The 25966-nt window shown below is 37.1% G+C and overlaps 1 protein-coding gene and 1 long non-coding RNA gene across 3 annotated transcripts in view; one reads left to right on the top strand and one right to left on the bottom strand.

Moving 5' to 3' along the window:
* LOC123867076 (glutamate receptor-interacting protein 2) overlaps nucleotides 1-25966 on the bottom strand; it is a 316615-nt gene that overhangs the window by 286072 nt on the left and 4577 nt on the right. The gene's annotated exons all lie outside the window — the stretch shown is intronic.
* Nucleotides 740-24375, top strand: LOC123867115. 2 transcript variants are annotated; one of them, XR_006796332.1, is made up of 3 exons: nucleotides 740-750; nucleotides 18963-18966; nucleotides 24230-24375. It is a non-coding gene; the product is annotated as an uncharacterized LOC123867115 (long non-coding RNA). The 2 variants fall into 2 exon arrangements; XR_006796333.1 differs by lacking the exon at nucleotides 740-750 and adding an exon at nucleotides 7317-7327.

Genomic DNA, 25966 nt, shown 5'->3' with positions numbered 1-25966 from the left:
TGTAATCTATCGATTATTATGTTACTTAGCAACGTTGTTATATTTTTGTGAAACTTTGTATGGTATTTTTTTTTTGCTGTAACTTATGGACAAATTACATATAGACTGATTATAATGGGGCTTTGAACCTCTTTGGCATACCCACAAGTCCGCCATTCTGAAACAAAAACCGGCCAAGTGCGAGTCAGACTCGCGCACTGAAGGTTCCGTACTCGGGTATTTTTTCCAACATTTTGCACGATAAATCAAAAACTATTATGCATAAAAATAAATAAAAATCTGATTTAGAATGTACAGGTAAAGCCCTTTTATATGGTACCCCACTTGGTACAGGTATCTTACTTTGAAAATTGTTTTTTTTTTAAATAATGTGACCACAAATTCGCGGTTTTCAGATTTATTCCTGTACTTGTGCTATAAGACCTACCTATCTGCCAAATTTCATGATTCTAGGTCAACGGGAAGTGCCCTATAGGTTTCTTGACTGACATGACGGACAGACAGACAGACAGACAACAAAGTGATCCTATAAGTGTTCCGTTTTCCCTTATCAGGTACGGAACCCTAAAAACGTCGTTCACTTAGTCTATCGATTGAGATAATATGTTTTATCACTGGCCGCCGAAATGAGGTATTTCAAAATGGCGGTTTTGTATGTATGCCAGGTTCCGTACAAAAATGTTTTAACCCTTTTCAGCTTCATCCATCCAGTGGTTTGAGCTGTGCGTTGATAGATCAGTCAGTCAGTCAGTGGGTCACGTTTTTTATATTTAGATTATATTACTTATTTATGTCATAAACAAGATAGTAGTCAAAAATAAAGCTAATATTATAATGATACTTTATCGCAGTAAAAAATTAAAATTATCGTACATTATGTCACATTTTCACAGTTTCTACAGGAATCGCAGTTGCAAAAGGACTTTTTTTTTCATTTTGCCAGCTGTATTTCTGTCTGGCTACTCATTAGCTAATGAAATTTCCTTTGGAAGGTCCCACTGTAAAAGGAAAAACAGATGGCACAGATAAAGCCCCGACAGCTTAGCTTAGCTGAGTAGTGTAAATACGGTTTAAATACGTAGCTACTATTATTATAGCTGTGATACTTTCTAAGTGCGATATTAGGTAGCTAGTTTGAGCCCTTAGTTTTGCCTGTATACCTAAATGTAGGATTTCAAAAATTCTTTCTAGGATAGGGTTCTATAGAGAGGACCTATACGCAAATTAAAATGAAAAAATCTTTATTTTTCTCTTTACATACGGTAATAACTGCGTTTGTTACAAACTGTGTTGCAGTTGTTAACGCCCACCTACAACCTACTAAGTAGAAAAAAAAACAATTCTAAAAATCGATGCATGTTATGTCAAATTAATATCTGTGTTTGTGTATGTGTGTGTGACTGGGTGTGTGTGTGTGTGTTTGTAATTCTAGATATCTGGATCCAACTAGCTTCAGCCCTTAACTTCACCTGTATAAATGTAAGATTTCAGAGAATCCTTTCTTAGCATCTCTTCTTAACAGCCTTTTTTATTATTTGATCATATAGAGAACCCCCAACCATATCTCTCTCCAGCACCCGCTGAGTGAGTTTTCTTAACCAGCCAGGATAACCAACCCTAAGGTAAATAACATGTGACGCACATCTTGCACACGTGTAAATTAAAAATTTATAACACCCCCGACAAGTGAAGGTTACAGTAACTAAAAAAGAGCTGATAACTTTCAAACGGCTGAACCGATTTTCTTGGATTATAGCTAAGAACACTCTCGATCAAGCCACCTTTCAAACAAAAAAAAACTAAATTAAAATCGGTTCATTAGTTTAGGAGCTACGATGCCACAGACAGATACACACGATACACACGTCAAACATATAACACCCCTCTTTTTGGGTCGGGGGTTAAAAAATAAACATTTTTCTTTCTTTCTTGCTTATGAGTAAGACTGTAGTTCGTATTAATACATTTACAAAATTAATGTACAGTTTTGCAAAAAACTCATCGAATAGTCTAGAAGAATCTCCAGAGACTTTAAACATCGCTCGTATTACATTTGCCCCTCAGCTATTTACAAAGAGGCGGATTACGGCCCCAGGGCTGATAAATATGTATTAACGGTAAACTTTATTTCGCACTATATGGCACGAGGGTTACCACCAAAGAATTTTCTTGAGATAAAAGCTTACTTTGTTAGGGCTACATAAATAAATTATAATAATTGCTTGGCCTATATACTAGGACATACTGTACATCTTACTAACGAGGAATGGACGAGTAAATATACCTAATAGGATTCGAGAAAAGAATCCGATTTTTTTATTCATTGTAGGCAAGCGCTTGACCACAATCACATCTGATGGAAAATGATGATGTGGCCTAAGATCAGACGCATTTATCGAGACGATGCCTATTCATTCTTGTTTTAAAGATACCCGGATTGTAATTGGTAGGAAACACAGATCGCGGAAGAGTATCCCAAACATTATCCATGCGTATGAGGAATGATGACGCAAAACGTTTCGTGCGTGTAGAATGTCGACGACATAAGGATGGAAACTCGCTCGACGTCTTGCAGTTCGGTGGTAAAATGGTGAAGAGAGGACAAGACCGAAAAGTTCCTGTGCACACTCTCTGAAATGTATCCACAAAACATCGATAAGATATGAAACAGACATTTTTAACCCCCAACCCAAAAAAATGGGTGTTATAAGTTTGACCCGTGTATCTGTGTATCTGCGGCATCGTGGCTCCTAAACTAATGAACCGATTTTAATTTGGTTTTTTCCATTTGAAAGGTGGCTTGATCGAGAGTGTTCTTAGCTATAATCCAAGAAAATCGGTTCAGCCGTTTGAAAGTTATCAGATCTTTTCTAGTTACTGTAACCTTCACTTGTCGGGGGTGTTACAAATTTTTTATTTACGTTTGTTATAACAACTTACCTTATGGACTAGGAGCCTGTGAGGGCCAGACCTCTTGCCAGACACTCTTAAACTTTAACATGTTTTGGGTAATATGATGTATTATGCTATCTTATATATTTTATATATAATCATAGCACTTCTTCACCCAAATACACGAAATAAATTAAATGTTGTACAAAAAGTTTCGTGTACTTTCCTTGCTAACCATGCTTTTCAATGACAATTGACAGATATGGCGTGCCTATTGTTATTTTATACGCGTTATACCTACTTTTAAGCATGGTTCGACAACCTTAGCAGCAGACGCATTAACGCACCCCCAAGTAAACCCAAGTATCTGAAGTGTTATAGCTTTTGAGACCCGTTCAATGCGAAGTCTCAGTGAAACGGTTGCGATGGCTTTGTTTTGAGAGTATGATGTGTTTTTGTTCTACGAATAATCAGTTTTTAGGGTTCCAACGTGACTTTATTACTAAGCCTCTGCTGTCCATCTGTTTGTCAGCGGGCTGTATCTCGTGAACCGTAGGATTCCAGATTGCCCCTGCCAGGAATCGAACCTTCGACTCTCACTGCGTACTCACCACTGCGTTTTTTATTATCTGAAAGGAACAAGATAAAACAATTTCTTATGAGAGCTTCACTTTGCTCTAATCTGTCCCCTTAACGTTCCACACGTTAAGATCTACCAACTTGAGTTCTTAAGAGCAAATCTAAGTGAACCAACTTAACTTGCTGACAAGCAGTTTAATGTTACGACTCTACAACTTTCGGTCATAAAAACGAGGTTTGTAGGGAAAACTTGGCATAACCGAGAGTTAACTCCGTTACTTTACATAATCTCTGAGGACAAAATCCATAGTGGAACCAAAGTGACCAACATAGCTCAAGGGATTAGAAAGCTGAAGTGGCAGTGGGCTGGTAATGATACTGATTTTGCTGGCAACTGTTTAGAGTATTCGGATCTTTTTCTTACCAATGTTATAAGAAAAGGACAGACAAACTAATTTTAATTGAAATTTTCCAACGTTACTTTAGGTGAGAGTCCCCTGTTAATGTTCCACATATTATTACAAAGATCTACTCACTTAAGTTTTTAGGAAATCTAAGAAATCTAAGAAGTTTAATGTTTCGACCATTGATTTTAGAGCCACTCCTGAGGTTACGACGATAAAATAGTACTTTGGAGCATTTGCGTCTTTTTCTTACCAATTTAATAAGAAAAGGACAGACAAACTAATTTTAATTTAAGACTGTCAAATTTCCTGACAGTTAGGTTAGTAAGGTGTCAATCTTGAGTATTGTGCATAGCATCAATCAATCTTGAGCATGGTGAAATTTTTAGAGAAGCACTAATATTTTAAGTTGTTAATTTAAAGTTCAGTCCTTTTTTAGAAATATTAAAAAGAAAGGGATGCACCCCAATGTCTATCCCAGAACCGCCTATAAATGGCCGCAGGGGCAGACGTGTTCTGGAGTGGAGACCACGTACCAGCAAGCGTAGTGTGGGACTACCTCCAGCCCGTTGACACTAACGATTTGAACCTAACTCCCGGATCACAGTCCACTATTTTAACAGTTGAGCTAAAAACACAACTTTTTTTTAATTATCAGACATCAAAGATCGAGTCATGATATTAAAATCTTGTAACTTGTTTACAAATTATACACCATCAAAGCTTTGCTTGATCTAATCAACCGTCCTTTATGTTCCCTATTAGGGTGGCTTCTCACGGTGCGTGAAAAAACGAGCTATTATCTTATTTGGATACAAAATCACATTCAGACGTCGCCAGCTCGAAAAACCCCAACAGTATCCGTACTAATATTATAAATACGAAAGTTGTGAAAGTCTGTCTGTTTGTCTGTTCAACTGTAACGATTACGTAATAGCGATTACTTCTGTTTGATGTATTATCACAGGAAGAATACCATAAGTTCAACCAACCTCATAACTGTATTAGTAGCAATAATTGATGTAGCTTTCCGTAATTGACCTTCTGGTAGCGCGAATCAAAATGTGTTCTTTAACTGTCAAGTGTTAAGAAGCAATCGTTACTGGTTACGATGCGTGATTCTGCGGATTATCACGCACCGCCGGTGACCACAGACAGCCACGGAAAACGATGCTCGGAAAACACTGATGACGTGTCTGCGCTACCACGGACGATACTCTACCCATGGTGCGTCGATACGGGCTGGTCCGCGTCCGTCCGCAATATCACGCACCGTGGGAAGCCGGTTTTACACGATCGACAACGAAAGTTCTTAAGAAGTGAACAAACTTTACTCTATGACAGGCACTTTGATGTTACGAGCCTTTACTACTTTCGGCCATAAAAGCGGAATTTGTGAGAGCTGGGTACGAATATAAGCGATATTTACCCTTCGCTTGTGTACTGTTCAAATATTAGGATACTTGTACAAAAGTAGCTGCGCACAAAAAGTTTACGAATAATAAGTGAGATGAATAATTTTTGGAGCGCAAAAATTGTTTTATTTTCAGAATCATTGACATAAATTCATATCCATTTTCACTTTTCTCTAATATAATAACTATACAAGTGCGTCCGTCTGTTTGTTACTTTGAATAAATCAGTCAACTGATCTTAGGTCCATTCTAGAGAATCTCCATTCTAGAGACTCCATTCTATTTGCCTAAAAAAATGCTTTAAATTTTATTGATACCATCATTTTTCATTTCTAAAAAGTATCAAAGATCAGTTGGGTAGCTAGAAAATCTATTAAAAATATGAAACAATCCGTGAAAATAATTCCGAAAACGAATTTGGAAATGAAATCGGAATAGAGCAAGCGGAGCGGGACTAGTTATTGAATTGAAGCTGAGGTATAAAAGTTTCCAACAAATAAAATAAACGATTTTAGACAGAAAATGTTTCGGTCAAAGATTGCTTTATTGATTCGCAGTGCACCCAGTGTTTTCTACTGCATCATTCATACAAAGTGAACTTTACGGTCAGTTAGATTTTACTGCAGAACTGCAGACCCTTTGTTAGACCTTTTCTAGACACAGAAGCAAAAGGTAAACATTACCATCAGACGGTTCTTTGACTGCAAAATTGCGTATAAATTGTCGTCGCACAAAGAAAACTGACGAATCACGAATTAATTGTCCGTAGAACGCGCTTCTCTGCAAACTGTTATCAAAAACGATAATGAATGAGACAAAATATTAAGTACTCGTTAGCAGACTTTCCTCCAAGAATGAGAAAGCTTTAGGCCATAGTTCAACACGCTGGCCAAGTGCAGATTAACGTACTTCACACACCGCCGACAACTCTCAAATCTTAGGCTTGCAGGTTTCCTCAATCTTTTCATGCACCATCAAAGCAAATGAAGTAGGTAATATTTTAATTGCTTAAAACATACATTTTCGAAAAGTTAAAAGCGCCCGGCATCGAAAGTTTCAACCCCCTTCATAGGAGGTCGAAGTCTTCAAACTTGCTATTACTGCATTTCATCATCTACTTCAAAAGTGAACAAGAATGTTCAAATCCTAATATTATTTGTGTGGACATAGACAAGTGACTCGCGCATGTTATCTGAATCAACCTAAATTCTAATAGAGCAATTAATAGAAGCGGTTACTACCCTCAGCGATGAAGATATGACCAAGAGAGAGATATAATGCCGGTCGATTGCGGTAATTGGTTGAATTTGTGGTATTCAAGTTGCAACAATGCATTGTAGCCAATAGTGAGTGAGCGTCAACCAATCACAGGCTATTGCGATCGTGACATTGTAGCTGTCATTTTACCGCAATCAAGCTACAAATTTACACACCATGCTAAGTGCGATCAAAGGCCCAAGAATTTACTTGATCTTGAAGCTAGTAAACAAGAACGTTGAAATCCTAATGCTGATTGTGTGGACATAGACAAGTGACCCGCACATGCTATCTGAATGCAGCGAAGCTTGCTAACCCAGTTTCCGCCGGCGAGGCAGTCGGCAGCCAAGTCTTGATAAGTGGGTTGAAGAAAATATGAACATAAATTCTAGCATTTTGGTAAATTTACCGCGTCTCCAATTTGATGCCCGCCCGGCCGCCCCGGAGTCACTGACGTAAATAATCGACGAGTTACGAAACAGGTATGAGTTTTATGGATTTTTATTAAAAAGTTAAGTGAAATAAGATGAAAAAAAAAGAAAAAAAAATCGGTCAAGTGCGATTCAACCACGCACACGGAGGGTTCCGTACCGTAAAAGAAAAACAATTATGAATTTTTTATTAGGACTCATTGCTACAGCGACAATAGAAATACACATTCATTGGAAAATTTCAACTCTCTACCTATTAAGTTCACGAGATAGAGCCGCTGACAGACAGACGAACGGCAGTCCAATCCGTCCAGAAGTTCGAGCTGTGCGTTGATAGATCAGTCAGTCAGTCAGTCACCTTTTCTTTTTACATATTTTGATAAATATTATATTATGAATGTTAAATAATATTCACACACACATCGTTACAGATTTTTATTAAAAATAAAGTATAATAAGATGAGATAAAAAATATCAAATGAAATATGATATATTTTGCGAAATATACGCTTCACGTGAAGTGGAGTGAGCGCTTATGATATTATCCTTCACTGCGAATCCAATAAAAATACTCTCTACATAATTATCATTGGCCCATACTTCCATATCCTTCCATAATCCATATCCTTCAGTAATACTTAATTGCCATACATCGATACTAATATAATATAATAATATTATAAATGCATTCAATTTGTCTGTTACGTCACGTCTCAACTTTTGAACCAATTTTGCCAGGCACAGAGTTTTCATCTTAAAATAATTAATGAAGGTTAAACCGGATGAAGCCGTGAGCAACAGCTTCATATTAAAATAATAAATATATGAGAGCCTAACAAAAGCCACCCCCATATAAAGACAGAGAGTTTAGACTAATTTAATTTAGAAATTTAGAAAGCCGAGAATCATAATGAATTAAGAATCATTATAAAAAAGGCACAATGTACATCAGTATAAGAAATCATTACTACCTACTAACTTCAAATCAGTACCAACCAAATAAAATATGTTCAAAGAAATCGATGTAATCAAAGAATACTCAAAATCTAGATATAAGCTAGGTTAAACTATGAGAACTAACTTTTAAAGCTGCAGCTGATACTACAGAAATAAGAAAATGAAAATTTAATTGTTGCAGGGAATAAACTATACACAATATTGATTTCACATCTGTACCTATCCTTAGTACGAGATCGCGCATCTTGGCAAGGATGACAAATTTCGAGCATCGAAACATAAGCAGTGAACAGAGTGGAATGGACCTAAGCTGCCTTGATTTTAGGTTCAAGTATGTCCATGTTATGTTAATAGGCCCTAAGCGAAAAAAGTGCAAAATAAAACTGGATGGCTTTGAGCAGGGTACTCAGAGGTAAGCATATAATGTATCTGATACTGTTATAACCTACAAGTGATTACGCCTCGCCCATTCCATCTCGTCCATTTTCACAGCGTATCTAAATACGACCCTCCGAATTCACATTTTGTGTGTCACCGCCAATGTACACCTACTTTATACGTTAAATAGGTACATTACATGCTACACCTCTGAATAACTAATCCATACTTCCATACTAATATTATAAATGCGAAAGTGTGTCTGTCTGTCTACTCGAAACAATCTATCGAAACTTGTCGAGATAAGCTGTCTCGTACTAAGAGTACTGCTGTATTTTTAAAACTTCATTTCGAACGGAGAAATATCAAACAAATCTTATCGTAATCTTTTCCACTGTTCCATTCCGGGGCAGCACAATAATAAAAGCTTAGTGCGATGAAAAATATCACGTTTGTTCGCGTCGGAACTTCAGAAATTAGAAATTGTTGACGACGACGCCTTCCCGCGGCCTTAATCTTCTGGTTAGCTTTAAGTTTGTCGAGAGTTCCTTTGTTATTTTCTATTTTTTCCTCGAAGTTCTTGTGATTCTGCTTGCTCATAACTTCGAGAGTGTATATAAACATGCTATTTTTTTCAATCAAAAACGGAACCCTTATAGGATCACTTTGTGGTCTGTATGTCTGTCCGTCTGTCGTGTCTGTCAAGAAAACCTGTAGAATACTTCCCGTTGACCTAGAATCATGGAATTTGGCAGGTAGGTATAGGTCTTGTAGCGCAAGTAAAGGAAAACCGTGAATTTGTGGTTACTTCACGAAAAAAAAATTAAAATGTGTTCATGAACAAATAATTAGTATTTTCAATTTTCAAAGTAAGATAACTATACCAAGTGGGCTATCATAATATAAAAGGGTTTTTTTACCTGTTTATTCTACATTTCTAAATTTCTGTGCAAAATGTCGGAAAAAGACCCGAGTACGGAACCCTCGGTGCGCGAATCTGACTCGCACTTGTTTCAATCAAAGATTATAAGAACAATTGTTTATTGTTTATAGTATCTTTTAAATAAGTATTATAACTTAAACTTCATCGTGGCTTTACATAACATAGGCAAGATTACCACAATCGTGTTTTGCATAAAAATAGTCTTTGTCATTACCTCCTAAGGAGCTAATCTTATACATTTACGAGTAAATACAGATACCTATTAATTATGATAACTATTCTCTTTGCTATAATATATGAACTGCGTATATTTACTGCAGACTAATATGTCCCGATTAGAGACAAATATACGAGTAAAATATAAAGTCTTGAAGCTTTAAGGATTTCACAAAAGGCCTTCGCCTGAGAGAATAAAGTCAAAATATAGATGGACCACTTTTAATTCATGCCAATTAATAAATTAACTAACTCGAAAAGTGGTTTTGGAAATTCAACCTCTGGGTGTCAAAAGTTTCCGTTGAAAATCTGTTGGGAGCGGCCGTAACAATAATTTTAAACTTTCAAAAGGCCTCAATTTAGACAAGAGTAAACAGTTACGAAACTTAAAATCGGGGTTAAAGTAGGGACTATCAACTGTATTATTTAAACAAAAGCTTGCCAGATCAGTTTGATTCAAATTATTTGTTTTTTGGGTTCCGTACCTCAAAAGGGAAAACGGAGCCCTTATAGGATCACTTTGTGGCCTGTCCGTCTGTCGTGTCTGCCAAGAAAACCTACAGGGTACCTCCCGTTGTACCTAGAATTATGAAATTGGCAGGTAGGTCTTGTAGCGCAAGTAAAGGAAACCCGTGAATTTGTGGTTACATCGCGAAAAAAAATTAAAATGTGTTCATGAACAAATAATTAGTACTTTCAATTTTCAAAGTAAGATAACAAGTGGGCTATCATAATATGAAAGGGCTTTTTTACCTGTTTATTCTAAATTTCTGTGCAAAATTCTTTGCACAGAACGTTTGCACGTTTTTGCAGGATAAATCATATCAATTACGTAGTGACGCAAACAACGTGCCACTACGTATTCGGTAAGATTTATTCTACAAAAAACGTGCGGTACAAATACCGTATTAAAGGGGCGAACCTAGTTCTCAAATATTTCGTAAGAACTCGTCCACCCAAATTTCAAATGGTCCAAACAGCGAGAAACAGCACTTAGATTAAATAAAGTGGCAAAACCATAACATAAGAATACGTGATACGTCAGACGAGTATCACGTAGACATGATAAAACTACGTCAATGCATTATTCACGGCAGCGTGCTGGAAATCGTCGACGACTGAAAGACTGTGAGATATTGGATACAGTGGCTGGATTCAGCGCGGATGATACAGAAAAATATTGCAATAAACATTTCGAGAATGCTGCTCTGATAAAATTTCATATTATATTCTTCCCTTTTTTCTCTATTTGACCAAGCCAAGCTATGTTCTGTCATTTATTTTGTACGGAAAAGACGGGATATTTTTTCATCATTTTCCCGTCCATATTTAATGATAGTGTTCCACGTAGTTAACTTCAACTGACAAGTGTGCCTAAATTAAAAATTTATAACACCCCCAACCCCAACAAGTGAAGGTTACAGTAACTAGAAAAGAGCTGATAACTTTCAAACGGTGAACGGGTGAACCGATTTTCTTGGATTATAGCTAAGAACACTGTCGATCAAGCCACCTTTCAAAAAAAAACTAAATTAAAATCGGTTCATTAGTTTAGTAGCTACGATGCCCAGATACAAACGTCAAACTTATAACACCCCTCTTTTTGGGTCGGGGGTTAAAAATTTGAAATAGCTATAATTGCTAACTCTGAACTAATAATAAGACCATTCAAAGTAAAATACACTATTTAAAATTTATATGGATAAATTAAGCGTGACGGTACATAATAGCTGACGTCAGCGACTTCGTCCGCGTGGATTTAGACTTTTCAAAATCCCGAAAAAACTCTTTGATAATAAAAAGAAAGTAGTCTATGTGTTAATCAAGAGTATAATCTATCTCCATTCCGAATTTCAGCCAAATCTGTTCAGTAGTTTTACGTGAAAGAGTAACAAACATACACACATACATACACACAAACTTTCGTCTTTACAATATTAGTATGATAAGAACAAACAAAGTATAAGCAACTCATTCTCAAGCTTTCAAATCATTTAAGAGGGGTCTCTCCGTCACTCGGTCCATACAATTGTAGTTCCAATTTCATTTGAATAAAGTCCATGAAATTTTGCAGACATATTCTAGAAACTAATATCTATGCCTGTGGTTTTCCAGATTTCTGTTAAAATATTCATTTTCGTTTTGAGCCCCTGTAATTTTAAAACTACATATTTTTAGAAAAATCTAATACACCACAGGCACAGATATTAGTTTCTAGAATATGTCTGCAAAATTTCATGGACTTTGGTTGCTTAATATTCAAATGAAATTGGAACTACGATTGTATGAAGTAAGTGACGGAGAAAGCCCTGTTAATTAAGTATCCTTTAGGTACATTGACTCAATTTAAAGTACTATGAGTCAGCAAAAATCACGTGCAGCCGCCCATTTTCCAATAAAGCAATGCCACACCTAGACCTGACTCACGTCCCCGCGTACTCGGGAATTCTCATTTAAACCCCATGTCGTCATGTTATTCCGCTGTAGGCTCTAGCCAAAATTTCGGCTTTTCGTTATTGAATGTCGACTGACACTGTTTGATATTTTCTGACATGAACTGTCTGTGGCACGGACAATATTTTTCGGCTGTTATTTTCAAACCAAAAGAAATACGTCGAATTTTGATGACTTGTCGGTATCAGGTGCGACTCTCGTGAGTATTAGAGGGGGTTTTAGGTTAAAAAATATAGAGTAGGTAGATAGATAGATAGAACACTTTATTGCACACAAAAACACATGTAAAGGAACATAACACAGAAAGAAGAAAACAGAAAAAACTATTGTGTGCAAAGGCAGCCTTATTGCTTGGAGCAATCTCTACCAGGCAATCTTTAGGTGGGTACTTCTCGGGGTGCCAGCCAGGTAACCTCCCAGTGTGACTGGGTGCTGCTGGTCCCTTTTGGATACGTCAAGGAGGAAGAGCAGTATTCGCCGGTACGCCCCGGTAACATGGCTAATAAAATAATTATTTATTTTCGGGGATATTGTTGGCTATGGCTGATGACCTGGCAGGGGGGAGGTTTCTCCGCGTGTCCCTCTGGCTAGCAGGTCGTGGCTAACTGGCTGGCTGGCCACAAAATACGGAGGAACCCCCGGAGTGTATGTCCTATTCGCATTTGGCCGGTTATTACCTCTAACCAAATCATAGCCGTTTAAAAAAAAAAAACACTTTTTTAATAAAATTAAAAAAGCATTTAAAATATGAGTACCTACCTAGTACAAAATAAACTAAGTGATGTCCGCGACTTAATCTTCGTGGATTTATGGATTTTAAAATCCTGTTGGAACTGTTTGTTCAACTATATCCACACAAAAAATCATACCGATCCGTTGCTCCGTTGCAGCGTGATTGAAGGACTAACCAACAAAAAAATACGCTCTCGCATTTATAAGGGTGTTACGGAGGCATAGTCAGGCCGCAATGCTAGACGAGCATGCGTAGCGTTCCCACAGTCGACGCAGAATATGACACCTGACACGGCAGAAATCGCAAGCACCATGTACAAGGACTGGGTACCGACACATCACAATCAGCTTTAGAAGCCTCCGCCACAAATCGGCGAAGTAATTAGGATAATTTTATGTCATAGAAATTAGTGTACAATATGTACATCTTTCGTAATAAAATTAGCATAAGAAAATGTTGTTTCCTTTCCCACCCCCTGCAGTCATCCCTAATATAAATAGGGTAATGATTGTTTCCGTAAGAACTAAAATCGAACGTCAGTTTGCGAGTAAGAGGTGTCTATATTTTAGTTGACTTTTCTATCCCTTCCGATCACGAGGACTTGGCCACTCGGTACAAGATTGATGAGGAGCGACCCAAAAGTGCAAATTCAATTTTCGCCAGATCCAAAACGGATAACGGACGAAATAGACTGATGTAAGGAAACTGCTATTTCCAGCGAAATACCTATACCAAGTGGACATAAATAAAGAACGTACAAAATGGCTGAACGAGACTCATAAATTAAAAAAAAACCGGCCAAGTGCTAGTCAGACTCGCCCACCGAGGGTTCCGTACTCGGGTATTTTTCCGACATTTTCCACGATAAATCAAATATTATTATGATTAAAAAATAAACAAAAATCTGTTTTAGAATGTACATGTAAAGCTCATTCATATGATACCCCACTTGGTATAGTTATCTTACTTTGAAAATTGAAAATACTAATTATTGTTAATGAACACATTTTTTTTGTGATGTAACCACAAATTCACAGTTTTCGGATTTTTCCTTTGTTTGTGGTATACGACCTACCTACCTGCCTTTCATGATTCTAGGTCAACGGGAAGTAGTCTAACAGGTTTTCTGGACAGACGTACAAACAGACAGATAACAAAGTGATCCTATAAAGGTTCCGCTCTTCCTTTTGTTGCGCGGAACCCTAAAAATGGAAGAGATTTCCATATGCCTATTACTTTGTCTTAAAACTGTAGCGTAGCTTGGCATAAAGTAATGTTATGCAAGAGTAACACAATTTTAGAGGGCTTTTAAGAGAGTACTAAGCCTCTTAATATAGCGCTGCTGAGCTGATGCCTCCCATTAGTGAAAGATTTAACAACTTTTTAACCTTTCGAACGGCACAAGCACGGACTTGGAAAACCTAGATGCCGCATGATTATTAAATAGTCTGAAATCTAACAGTGCCTAATTTAGGGTTCCGTATATCAAAAGGAAAAACGGAACCCTTATAGGATCACTTTGTTGTCTGTTTGTTCGTCTGTCGTGTTTGTCAAGAAAACCTATAGGGTACATGCCGTTGACCTAGAATTATAAAATTTGGCAGGTAAAATTAGTAAAGGAAAAAATCTGATAACTGTGAATTTGTAGTTACATCACAAAAAAAAATGAACAAATAATGAGTAGGTATTTTAAATTTTCAAAGATAACAAATGGGATGTCATACGAAGAATGCTTTACTTGTAGGTACATTACCTGTGTACATTATAAAACAGATTTTTTTTTTATGCATAAAACTTTTTGATTTATCGCGCAAAATGTCGGGGAAATAGCCGAATATGGAACCCTCGGTGCGCGAGTCTGACTCGCACTTGGCCAGTTTTTTCAGGTATTACCTGTGGTATTAGTGTCAACAAGGACTCTGAAGGCATGAAAAACAAAGACCAATGGGATTGCTCTGTATTTGGAGCAGTTTTAAACATGACCGAGGACGGTCAGAAGATGTGTGCCATTAATAAAATTATTTCGGATTGTCTGCGTCCTTTCCTTGAAAATGATACCTCGTTCAGAAATTCCAAGATGATAAACTTCACATATTTTCATAAGAAAGCGGAAAAGTCGCGCAACGACACAAATGAAAAGTAATAGGAGCTTTCTGCTGAGCGCCTCGAGGCGGGGACACTAAACAGAAGTTTTAAGTGACAGTTATTACAGACTGGCTTCTCTTCACAGGGTCAACAGCGTGACAAAGAGATGAAATAGAAAACTACTTGAATAAGCACCTAATTAATAAGGAAATTATTTTAAATCAAAAGGATTTAATGCTAGTTGCGGATGTATGGCCTAGTTGTGACAACATCCATCCTTAAATTCAAATTCAAATTCAAATTCAAATTATTTTTATTCAATTAAACTTTTACAAGTGCTTTTGAATCGTCAAAATAATCTACCACTGGTTCGGAATGCTGTTCCTACCGAGAAGAACCAGCAAGAAACTCGGCGGTTGCTCTTTTCAAATGTACAATTTACAATAATATGCCATACTGTATACAAGCAATTGCAGCGCCGTGTATTGCTGGAGCGCATCAAATCCAAGCTTTTTTGTCATTTACATAATCTTCGATTGTATAATAAGCTTTTTTCAGGAGCATACTTTTAATAGATTTGTTAAACTTGTGTAAAGGCAAGTCTAAAATTGATTGTGGAATTTTATTATAAAATATTACACTCATTCCCACAAACGATTTTCCAACTTACTAATATTATAAATGCGAAGATATGTCTGTCTGTCTGTCTGCTACCTTTTCACGGCCCAACAAATTAACCGATTCAGACGAAATTTACAGGGTTAGTTTATATCCCGGGGACAGACATAGGCTACTTTTTATCTCGGAAAATCAACGAGTTCCCACGGGACTCCTAAAAACCCATCCGCTTAACCGATTTGTATGAAAATTGGTACCGAGGTAGCTTGCGTCCCTGTAATTGACATAGGCATCTTTTTATCCCGGAAAATCAAACAGTTCCCACGGGATCTTGAAAACCTAAATCCACGTGGACGAAGTTGCGGCCGTCCTCTAGTATTGTATAAACGTACTGTGTCCTATATTTAGGTCTACAAATTGCAAGACATTACGCGAGGGCCAACAAACCCCGCGTCTATACCGAAATCAGTTTCAACAAAGTGTCTCAAAACAAATTATTTCCCAGCATTATTGTGCTGAGCAGCTATTGTTCGACAGAGCCGAGTTTAATAAAAAGGACTGAGCGACGACAAAATGCAATATTCAATGGCTTTAGCCATAGCTGTTATACTACAGTAGTTGTATACTGTATTAGTTGTTGAGAAGGTTGGCCTTTCGTCTTTTGACGGAACGATGGAGCGCTCTATTGATTTGTGTTTAAAGCTTGCTGCAGTGGGATTAACTTTGATTGCTTAGTTCTTTTCAATTGCGCATAAGATTTTGCATAATATAGGCCAACCGGCTCCAACTTTGGACCCGGTTTCTGTTTTGCCGGTTGGACCTCAGAGAAAGACTAAGGCTTAGAGACACCGGCTCGCATAAACCCTTCACTAGGGTTCCGCGAGTGGTGTAATCTAAGTATCTTAACTCTGGACTCAAGTGTGGACACCAAAAAAACGGGGTGACTTTCGTACTTAGTGTTTTGTATTCATGAGCGCCAAACACCCCCCATAACATTGGTCTATAATGTAGACCACCCCCACTAAGAAAGGATGTTGATAAATTCCTACGGAATCTCTGAAAATTCTAAATAGACGCGTAACACCGCCGACTTGGTTAGTGTTATTACACTTTAAAGTGGTATTCGGTCAATCATCTGTTTTTTGCAGTTAAAAATACTTCTGGGCTCAATGAAGTCTTATCTGTCCAGTCCCTCAGGTTTAAAACAATTTTATTTGCAAATATGTTTCAGTGAAAAGAACTATTAATCAATATTTTAGTTAAAGCTACTTTTGTGAACTTCCAGTAGACAAAAGTATTGTTTTTGCATTTAAAAGCAGTTTTGACCGGATATAAGTTCCGACTGTAATTTATGCTGGTGTTGAATTGGCAAATACTCACAAAGTTAATATCATCTATACTAATAAATAAAATTGGAGTGTCTGTCTGTAATTTCGAAATAACTACCTCATATTAAGCTCATATGGTTATTTGAACGATACCAACACTGAATCACACGTTTTTAAAATTTTTGCCTGTCTGTCTGTCTGTCTGTCTGTTTGAAAAGGCTAATCTTTGGAACGGCTGAACCGATTTTGACGGGATTTTCACAGACAAGTAGAGGATTGACCAGGGTGTAACATAGGCTACTTTTTTAACCGACTTTCAAAAAGGGAGTTGTGTTTTTCTACCTATGTACACCGAAATCTCCGAGATTTCTGAACCGATTTGCGTCATTTCTTTTTTAATCGATTGAGGAACTTTGCGACATTGTTTCATAAAAAATTTGGAGTCCAACTCCTCAATCCTGATGCTGCAGGGGATCTGACCAATCCACGCGGGCGAAGCTGCGGGCATCAGCTAGTCATTTAATAAAATAATCACCAACACAAAGGTACAATACGCAAACACAATGATGATAAATAAAGTAAAACTTTGCGCATTCACATCCCCGAAACGACTGTCCCTTGTAACAAATTACGAGTATGAACACTATCGGACCCATGAAATGACCCCGTGCAAAAACTTTGTAGACCCGAGACCTCGTAATGACCTCGTGTGTAAAATGCCACGCTACGTGTACTAATTGAAACGAGCCCCTCGTTTGATACCGGGTTTGGGATGAAACATGTTTTGAACTTTGTTGTCCTTAAGAATTTTTTTTCGTTCTCATCAATATCATTATCAATTGATATACATCAATTGCTGGTCATAGGTCTCTTGTAGGGACTTCCACGTGCCACGGTCTTGCGCCGCCTGAATCTAGCAGCTCCCTTCTAGCCCTTGGGGGGACTTCCAAAACTGCGCTTTGGTTCGAGCTTACCATTAGATAGCACTTTGGGACTCCAAAGTCTATTAATTTTTCAAATGATGTGCCCTACGCATTACCTTTTCAGCTGCGCAACCAATATCAGTCACTCTGGTTCTCCTATAGATCTCCTCTTTTATGATTTGATTACTTAGATAAACTCCAAGCATAGCTCTCTCCGTTTACCGCTAAGTGACTCTAAGCTTTCTTATCACACTAATATTATAAAGGCGAAAGTTTGTATGTGTGTGTGTGTGTGTGTGTGTTTGTTACTCCTTCACGCTTAAACTACTGGACGGATTGGGCTGAAATTTAGAATGGAGATAGATTATACTCTGGATTAGCACATAGGCTACTTTTTATCCCGGAAAATCAAAGCGTTCCCACGGGATTTTTAAAAAACTACATCCACGCGAACGAAGTCGCGGGCATCAGCTAGTAAGCCATAGTTAGCAACAATGTCTCAGATTCCAGATTTTTCGTTGTAATTGTGGGAAGGCACTGGCCCATATAATACGTGCTGTTCTAGTTTAGGGGCCAAGACTCCACGAAACGCATGTACTTAAAGATGAATAAAATTTCATTTCATTTCATTTCATTAAAACTGAACGAATTCTAACAAAGTCAGTAAGATTTCATAACAAGCATATCAAAGTCAATTTAGGTAATGGTAATAACGTTCACCACTTCAAATGTAAGTATTCAATTCTTCTTTGACACTAACCGTGTTACGCTATACAGTATCAAGATTGGATTGATATCAGTCTGACACTTGATAGCTTTCACACTTCTAGGTCAAGTGCTTACACACATTAGGAAGCGCTCACAGACAGCCTATCCTGAATTGAGTAACTGAGAATCAATTGACTTACACCCCCTTTACATGGGACGATTTATCGTAGCGATATACCCTTTCGTAAAAAGTTTCGAGATTGGTATTTTTAAGATATGGAACAAGGTATGTTGGCCATCTCTCTCACAGATAAAATTCGGAACGAGGAAATTAGCAGAAGAACACAAGCGAATGATAATATAGCTCCAAAGGATTAGCAAGCTGGTGGCAGTGGGCCGGCCATGTCTATCGCAGAACCAACGGCCTACGCACTGGTAACTGCAGTGTAGGACGATCTCCAGTCTGGTGGACCGATGACCTAAAGGTAGCGAAAGCGGGTGAGCATTTGAGCTGAGCAACCGTGACGCGCGTCGCTTTGCACAGAATCTCACGACACATAGTCGTAGTGTCGCAGTCACGCATCCACAGGCCTACTTTTACGGTAATCTAAAAGTATTTACTGCATTACTTCTTGTGATAGTAAAGTGTGAAATATTTTTGTAATAACAGCGTTATGTCGTAAAATAAAGAAATTCTCAACAGTCTTCAACGACTATTAGATACGACAAATCTTTAGTTCTAAAAGGGTTTCAGTTGTATCAAATAACGCTTTTCAAATTCAAGTGTTACGACCCAGCAACTTTTGTTTCATTCAATTTCACTGGTGAATATCTTCACTTTATTGCTGTACTTTATTTCTATTTCTTAGATTTTGTCCTTAGATTATTTTTATCCTTGCTTGTACTCGGTATTCGAACGTGTTTAAAAAATTCCATTGACTTTGAATGGTTAATATTCATTAAACTAAACTTCGTTTAGAGTCTCATATACAGAGCGCTCGGAAGACTTATAATATGTAGTTGGTACATGTAGTTATTTTAATAGTAGACAGGGTAAACCACTTTGTAGTCGGCCCCTCTCTAGTAGTCGACTTTACAGGTAATATTTTCCTAAAAATAGTGTTTTAATTGGTTTACATATAAACAGTTTTATCGAATCCTTGTCTTATGATTAAGTAATTAAATACTCATAGCTGGGAATCAATTGAGGTAATATTGGGCATATATTCAACATACGTGTACAAATCAAAATTATTTTTTAACATTTAGTGGTGTTTGAACATTGAAGTCGGTACTTTAAACACTTATACTACTGAGCTAAGTTTCAATCAGCACTTAACTAATAGACTGACTACTAGGTGGTTTACCCTACACATTTATATTTTGGCTTATCCGACAAAGCCTGTTACCCGTTAGGAAAATAAACCCTGCAGAAGAATGAATGATTTATTTTTTATACAAAACAACATGTACATCCATTATTTACACCTCAGGAAATGTCGAGTTGCCGTCCCGTGTCACGTGCAAAGTGATGAGAGGCAAACGCCTCGACTGACGTTTGTAAATGAAAAACTGTGTGATGTATCAGACATTTATTTAGAGGTAGACATTTTTAGAAAGTTTCGCTTCAGCAAAATCGTCCATTTTAGCTTAGTTCAAATAAAAATCACAACTTATATTCTAAATGTGAAAGTGGTTTGTGCGTTGATTTGTCCTCCAGTCACGCTGCAACGGAGCAACGAATCGACGTGGTTTTTGGCATGGATATACTTAAAGACCTGGAGAGTGGTATAGGCTACATTTTATCCTGCAAAATAAAGAGTTCCCACGAAATTTTTATATACCTAAGCCTAAATCCACGTAAATGAGCTCGCCGGCGGCATCAGTTATTAAACTCATAAATTCTTATTATCATTGATGCAAATTCTGAAACTGACTGCAATCACTTATACATGGTATAGTAAATAATGGTAAATTGAATATTTGAAAAGAGCAACCGCTGAGTTTCTTGCAGAGTCTTCTCAGTAGGAAGATTTGACGATTCAAAAAAATTTTCAAAAGAAAAATAAAACCGACTTCAAAACCACAAACACTAAAAAGTAAAAAATAACTTTTGTTTAGCTACACTTGTAATGTGCCTAGGTATGAAGTCGAGCGAGCATATTGAAACAAAATTAGAAATCCAAGAGTGAAGCTCGCCCGACTTCATACCTAGGCACATTACAAGTGTAGCTAAACAAAAGTTATTTTTTACTTTTTAGTGTTTGTGGTTTTGAAGTCGGTTTTATTTTTCTTTTGAAAATTTTTTATTTCACAATTTTTAGTGGCCCCACTGTACTATAATATGCTATGCCCAGTTAAAACCCTACTGTTTACTAAGCTATTACACTGATCGCGAGCAATTTGCTCTTATCCATTGAGGAGTTCTGTTCTCCATCTCCAAAGATATTCATCAGATCTTCACCAAATTTATATGGGACCACCTGCACAGTATACCCTTTCAAACAAAAAAAAATTTTTCCAAATCGGTCCAGGGGTCTTTGAGTAATCGGGGAACATACATAAAAAAAAAAAAGATTCCGACGAATTGAGAACCTCCTCCTTTTTTGGAAGTCGGTTAAAAACAGTTTACGTCAGCAAGAGGTTGATGGATCACGTAAGAATAAAGATAATACGTCCATATCCATGTAAAGGGAGCGAAAAGATTATTTTGCTGTATTCTTAGAGTTCGGTATCTCCAAAGAAAAAAGTAACCCTTATAAGGATCATTTAGTTATCTATTTAGATTTATTTAATTTAGATTTAATATAGATTTAGATTTAATTTAGATTTAGATTTGTCTGTCTGTCTGTCAAAACCCGTCAATGGAATCAAAACCTATAGGCTACTTCTCTTTGACCTAGAGTCATGAAATTTTGCAAGAAGCAATCTCTAGCACTAGTAAAGAGAAAATCTGAAAACCGTGAATTTGAAATTATATTATACTAGCGATCCGTCCCGGCTTCGCACGGGTGGACATTTATTTTTTCTATTTTCCGGGATAAATCGGTCCAGTAGTTTTTGAGCCTATACAATACAAACATACAAATGTTTCCTCTTTATAATATTAGTATAGATTTATTTGCGATTACAAAGTTATATTTGCAGTTAGAGATAATTCAAGCAACAAAATAATTGCACCGACCCTACCAAGGTACGGAACCCTCGATGCGGAGTCCGACTCGAACTTAACCGGTTTTTTTACGTCAAAAGAAAATCAATTACTGTCTGTCTTGCTTTCCTCGTGTATCTTTGTTTCTCTTTCTGTTCCCTCATAACTGAGCTCCATCAATCATTTATAACGAAACAAAATATCTGTTTGCTTTACCGGGAAGTCTTTAGTAGGAACTCTTTTACCGGGAAACAGTCTTTTACCGTATTAAATGTAACTGGATTTTCTTTGCTTCACGAGTATTATTTAGAAAGATCAAAAGCTTAATTTGCTATAATCCGCTGAAAATGGAAAATCTGTTGATGTAGACATTACAGTACCGTCCAGTAGTTTGAGCTGTGCGTTCATAGATTGTCAGTCAGTCAGTCAGTCAGCTTTTCCTTTTGTATATTTGATGACGACTGATAGAGAGACGGACGGACGTACAATACAACGCAGGTGTAGTAATAGGGTCCCGTTGGCATCCTTCTGGCACGGAAACCTAAAAAACGTCTACCTATCGTCCATGCATGGCGTAACATGAATCAAGCCTTACACTTAAAACGTTTTCCTTCAAAGAGATGCTTTTGCACAAAAACTCTAGAGTTCTTTCAAGTTACAGTCGAGAAATCTTGTTACATTTAACTTCACTACTAGTAAGGTTTGACTTTAAGAGGGCTCTTCCGTCACTCGTTTCATACAATCGTAGTTCCAATTTCATTTGAATATTAAGCAATCAAAGTCCATGAAATTTTGCAGACATATTCTAGAAACTATCTATCAATCTATGTCTAGAAATAGAATCTATTTCTGTGGTTTTCCAGATTTCTGTTAAAATATTCGGTTTCAAAGTTACGCGGTCTTAAAAATTTTCATACAAATCTTGAGCCCCTGTAATTTTAAAACTAGATATTTTTAGAAAAATCTAAAACACTACAGACACAGATATTAGTTTCTCGAATATGTCTGCAAAATTTCATGGACTTTGGTTGCTTAATATTCAAATGAAATTGGAACTACGATTGTATAAAACGAGTGACGGAGAGAGCCCTGTTAAGAATTTTTAGCTATACAAATTGTTCGAGAAAAATAGTAGACTCTTCTTTACGTAAATTCTAGGTAAACGCGCCCCATCTTAGACCACATCATCACTTTCCATCAGGTGTGATTGTGGTCAAGCGCTTGCCTATAGTGAATTAAAAAAAAAATTCATTAATAGTGCTATATTTGGTATGTTTATTTAAAGACAAATAGGCAAGTATTACATTATTAGTACAAATTTTAAAATTTTTGAATTTCACTCCAGCCCGATCCAGTAATTTAAGCTGTGCGTTGATAGATCAGAAAGTCACTTAGTCAGTCAGTTTTCCTTATAGATACTTTCCTTAAATAAATGACGACAAATCAATTCTGTTCTAGAAAATACTCACACACACTCGACCATAATAATTATAATAGGTACCTACCTACAACTTCAAAGTTTTAAGCTCCAACACCCACAAGGTTACAAAGCTTAAGCAATCAACTGAATCCACTATGTGCGAGTGTATCAAACAAACCCCCTGAAGCGGTTGATTTCTGTAAACTATTAGGTATTTACAATTTAGTATTACGAACTGAGAATTTCAAATCAAGTCTACATAAGTCTATGCGTCTAGAGTGAAAAGGATCTTCTAAGCAAGCGCGCTCTAACCTATTAATACCTCATTATTTATTGCCTTTTACTAGGGATGATTGTCGTCAAGCGCAACAAACCTACGAGTATTCTTGAATACAAATGCTTAACAACCTTTAAGCGGAATTCACATTACGAAATTAGTGGCACGAAATTAGTTTCACGTATCAATTGCAAGTGTAAACGTGATAATGAAATTAACGTCGTGGAACTAATTTCGTGGCACGAATAATGGCGTGGCAGTGGTAATGTCGTGGCACGAAATTAGTTTCACGACATTAATTTAATTATCAATTGCACGTGTAAATGTGATAATTGTTAAAGTGGAAATAATTTCGTGGCACTAATTTCGTAATGTAAATTCCGCGTTACAGCAGTCTCTTACTAGTTTCCAATTCAGTAAATTCATTCCAGCGCTGTATTATATTATAACAGACAGCGTCGCCGTCGTCCACATTATTCAGGTCATTTAAACGCCGCTGCTGCACTAGAATCCAGTAAACGCACTAGTACACCATCATCATCATCATCATCATCAGCCTGTGGACGTCCACTGTTGGACATAGGCCTTCCCTAAAGAGCGCCACCACACCCGGTCCTCAGCCTTCCTCATCCAGCCACTTCCCGCCAGCCGCTTTATATCGTCGGTCCATCGTGCTGGAGGGCATCCCACACTACGTTTGCTTAAACGCGGTCTCCACTCAAGGACTTTCCGGCTCCAACGGACTAGTACACTATACTGGAATCAAAACGCTGCCAACATTATTGCAGCAGCAATCCTAGGAACGCCACATTGTCATGCTGGACTAGAAAGCTATCCAAAAGTAAGTCAAAGTCAAAGTCAAAATCATTTATTCAAAGTAGGTACAATTGTACTCCTTTTGATGGTCGAAATTGTTAAATTTGTACGATATGGTGGTGATAATTAATTACGTAACTTAGAACTAAAGCTACGAGGGTTCCAAACGCGCCCAAGTCTGAGTAGAGCCCACAACAAACTCAGCCGGGTATTCTTTTTTTTTATTATCACCACTTTACAAAAGTAAGAGTTAAGAGTGTTCTCCATGGTTGCAGCAAGTCGAGCGTGAGAGCATGCTATTGCAATCAACATTTACGGGCGGAACATATTCAAGAGCGAGATGCATGATGTGCGAAAACTGGAATCATCGTTTGGCATTACGTTAATTTTTTGCAAAATCCATACTAATATTATAAATGCGAAAGTGTGTCTGTCTGTCTGTCTTTCTGTCTGTCTCTCTGTCTGTCTGTCTGCTACGTTTTCACGGGCCAACCACTGAACCGATTTTAATAAAAAGTACAGACTTGGGATACATCCCCGGGAAGGACATAGGCTACTTTTATCCTGGAAAGTTGAAGAGTTCCTACGGGATTCAAAAAAAAAACGAACTCCATGCAGGTGAAGCCGCGGGCATCCTCTAGTAACTAATATTGTTCAAATATATCTAATGACATTTGAAATTATTACTAACTAAAGTTTGCCTTAAAGCCAATACTTTTGCATTTTGTAGTTTCTTACATGGTTTATTTACGCACGAAGTTGCCTCAAAGGGCATAAAATAAAGATGTTTCAAGGGTTATAATTCTCAAAAAAATATATAATTTTTACTATTATTTATTTTTACTATTATTTATTTTTGTTGAGGTACTATGGAGAGATAAATGGGTAAATATAAGAATAATAGGCGTTATACGTTAAATCAAAAATCCGTGTTTATAACAAACAGTATCAGTGCGACTTAAGAGGGCTCTCTCCGTCACTCGTTTCCACTCGTTTCATACAATCGTAGTTCCAATTTCATTTGAATACTAAGCAACCAAAGTCCATGAAATTTTGCAGACATATTCTAGAAACTAATATCTATGTCTGTGGTTTTCCAGATTTCTGTTAAAATATTCGGTTTCAAAGTCACGCGGTCTTAAAAATTTTCATACAAAGCTTTGAGCCCCTGTAATTTTAAAACTACATATTTTTAGAAAAATCTAAAACACCACAGACACAGATATTAGTTTCTAGAATATGTCTGCAAAATTTCATGGACTTTGGTTGCTTAATATTCAAATGAAATTGGAACTACGATTGTATGAAACGAGTGGAAACGAGTGACGGAGAGAGCCCTGTTAAGAAGATCGTACCATGAGAAAAGCATAGACACTTGGATTGTCTAATAGGAAAATGTCCTGTTGGCTCTAGGTATCGTATGAATAAAGCGAGTCGAGATCTCTAAGCGCTTGGTAGAGTCGATTGGCGTAAAATCGCACGGGACAGCCATGAAAGCGGCTTGTAGTGTCAGGCAAAGAACCTATTTGGCTCACTGAGCCAGCGAAATAAGTATGTAAAGTCAGACAAAATTAAAAAAAAATGAATTTTCTATGAAAACACTGATGAGTCGTAATTATTGATGGTTCGCCTGACTAAGATCATTTTAGTGATAACTGATAAGGTAGGTAACTTTTGTATGCTATTTGTAATAGTTTTTTTCTGTACGCAATAAAACTGACAAAAACTGAACAAAAACCGTTTATTTCAATATCATATTTTTTTACACCGAAGAATATAAATATAAATAAACAAAATTTGCACTATTGCACTATTGCCCGTTGCACAATTGTCGTACCCACTCCTGACACAAGCTTTACGCTTATTTGGAGGGGAAAGGGGAGTTTTATTGAATTTAAAAATATATATATATACCTATATTAAACAAACTTCCTTTTAAGTGATAAAAGTAACGCGCAAATTAAAATTCAGGTACAAAAAT

This window comes from Maniola jurtina, chromosome 7 (assembly GCF_905333055.1).
Source record: "Maniola jurtina chromosome 7, ilManJurt1.1, whole genome shotgun sequence".
NCBI lineage: Eukaryota > Metazoa > Arthropoda > Insecta > Lepidoptera > Nymphalidae > Maniola > Maniola jurtina.
This window is presented reverse-complemented; position numbering and strand designations above follow the sequence as displayed.